The sequence below is a fragment of the Austrofundulus limnaeus genome, unplaced genomic scaffold (assembly GCF_001266775.1).
Source record: "Austrofundulus limnaeus strain Quisiro unplaced genomic scaffold, Austrofundulus_limnaeus-1.0 Scaffold461, whole genome shotgun sequence".
Taxonomy (NCBI): domain Eukaryota; kingdom Metazoa; phylum Chordata; class Actinopteri; order Cyprinodontiformes; family Rivulidae; genus Austrofundulus; species Austrofundulus limnaeus.
Genome location: NW_013952863.1, coordinates 214941 through 217657, shown reverse-complemented (window position 1 = coordinate 217657; position 2717 = coordinate 214941). Strand labels below are relative to the sequence as shown.

At 39.5% G+C, this 2717-nt stretch overlaps 1 protein-coding gene across 2 annotated transcripts in view; it reads right to left on the bottom strand.

Moving 5' to 3' along the window:
- syn3 (synapsin III) overlaps window positions 1-2717 on the bottom strand; it is a gene marked incomplete in the record, with an annotated part of 109044 nt that overhangs the window by 102342 nt on the left and 3985 nt on the right.

The following is a 2717-nucleotide window of genomic DNA, read 5'->3' as shown; positions in this document are numbered from 1 at the left end:
AAAAATCGATACAGGGCTTTAGAATATCGATACAGTATCGGGAAATGAAATATCGCGATATTTCAGTGTATCGATATTTTCTTACACCCCTATGTCACAGGTGCTTGCTTCGTCAATAACATGGCTAATTAGAAATACTAATGATTTTTTCAAGCTAATGTTAGCTACCCAGCTAGCCTAACTGAGCAGTTGTGTTTTTGTCACTTGCTGGCAGGGTATACTTAAAGCGCCTGTGACATGCCTATCCTTACACAAAAAGTCAAAGAAAATATCTGCATATTTAGGAAATTTGGTGTAAAACACCCGATTTAACCCATTTTGTCACATAACTGGCATCATTTCCTTTCAATTTGGCTCAGCTAAAATGAAACAGGAAGTGACATCAAAGGGGAACTCTTTACAAAACGTCCTGGTCTTTGTTTATTAAAACAGTATTTACTTTTTTCATCTCTTACATAGAGACTAAAATAATCTAAAGAAACAGAAAATCCCCTGCTGTCTGTGTTGTTAGCCATTGTAGCAACGCTCTGTTTACAGGCCGACATTCCCCTTTGACATCACTTCCTGTTACTTCACATGCAAATATCTCAACAACTGTTCATCTCAGTGGTGTGAAATTGCTTTTGCAACATGTATTCAGTGTTGTCTTTCCATAAATGCAATCACATTTATCACCAAAAACTGACGTCACAGGCACTTTAAAGGAAAACATGTCACCCGCCGTCCTACATGTTGACAAAGCTCTCACACCGCCTGTTAGCTGTCAGTGCAGCTAATGAGGATGACCTTCAGCTACTACCACAACAGATATTAGCTTACAGAGCACCTAGTAAACATCGTTTACCCAGAATGCCTCTTCCAACCTCATGTTCGACTTAATCTGCAGGCGTTAGGAGACTGGAGAAGAAGAGACCAAAGTTCCCGTTGAGCTGCGAACAGCGTCGGCTGCGGTGTCACATCATCACCCCAGCCTCGGCGCCGGCCCGGTGAGGCGAGGCGTCGCAGCTGAGTCACCACACAGCCGACACCCGCAGCACAGACGCCTCTTTCGCTAACGTTCAGCATAAAACACGAGGCGGACGCTCCTCTGGGCGCCAACCAGGCCGGGTCATTAGGTACAACCTCAGAACCACTCAGCTGAAATCTCCTCCCAGCCTCTGGAAGATAAATAAACCTAATGACAGTTTTCATTCATTTAATTACAAACAAACTTAGATTTAAAGATTTATATCTTGATAACATTATGTGATTTACTGACATGACTTGTTAGCACTCAAAGTATATGTTAAGGAGGAATCTCAGCTACTACCACACCAGATTTTAGCTCAATATCTGCACTTTTAGAAACATTAGCAACATTTTTTAACCTAGGTTTAGCTTCAGCATCTGTTTTGATAATATTAGCTTTAGAATYTGTTCTGCTGTTTTTAGCTACCGGTTTGCAAATAGAAACATCTTGTTTTAGCTTTAGCAGTTYGTCAGTTTTAGCATCTGTTTCTGTCATTTTTAGCTTTAGCATCTGCTCTGCTACTTTTAGCTTCAGGTCTGATAATATCAAGATTTGTTTGGCTAATTTAGAAACATTGTAGCATCTGTTTTGCTAGGTTTCATTTCAGTATCTGTTTAAATAATATCTTTAGAATTTGTTCTGCTACTTTTAGCAACAGTTTTGCTAAAAGGAACATTTGGTTTTTGCTTTAGCAGCTAGATAACCTTAGCATCTATTTTGGTCATTTTCAGATTAAGCATGTGTTCTGCTACTTTTAGCTTCAGGTTTGCTAACAGCAAGATTTGTTTTACTACTTTTAAAAACATTAGTAGCATTTGTTTTGCTAGTTTTAGCTTCAGCATCTGTTTTGCTAATATTAGCTTTAGAATTTGTTCTGCTACTTTTAGCTACAGGTTTGTAAATAGAAACATCTTGTTTTAGCTTTTGCAGTTTGTTAGTTTTTGCATCTATTTCGGTCATTTGTTGTTAGTTTTAGCTACATGTTTGCTGATTTTAGCACTTGTTTTATTAAATTTAGCTTTATAAATCAGACTCAAAATTGTTTGTGTTTGATAAGTTTAATTAGCTGTGGCAGCCATCTTGAACCGAGTTGTAGACATAAACCTACCGGTAATATTTACTTCCTGAGAGTTTCATTAAGGTCCATCTGGTGGTTCGTGAGATATTTTGCTAACAGGCAAATGAAATAAAAAGGTCTGTGGTAATTTGCCAATGATTCCTTTAGGAAGATAACGGTGATCGTTAGCAGCTGCAGCTAACGTCTCCTGCTGGAGGAGAACAGACAGCAGGGTCTGGAGTGGTGTCCTCCTCTTGATGGACGCATTAATAATTCATGTCTTCATTTAGCAGAGTGACATCATGGCGGGTCGACATCCAGAGCAGACTTTTAATCTGAGATCCGACGTCTGGCTGAAGCTAAACACTACAACCAGTTTAAAAATAAACATGGAGCTGGGCTTGTTCATCTGGGTCGATACCGCTCAAGACTGAAGTAAAAATATAATACTGTGTGACAGCATGTGGGTGCAAAGTACTGGATTCAAAGTACCAGGTGCAAAGTACTGGATTCAAAGTACCAGGTGCAAACTACTGGATTCAAAGTACCAGGTGCAAACTACTGGATTCAAAGTACCGGGTGCAAAGTACTGGATTCAAAGTACCAGGTGCAAACTACTGGATTCAAAGTACCGGGTGCAAAGTACTGGAT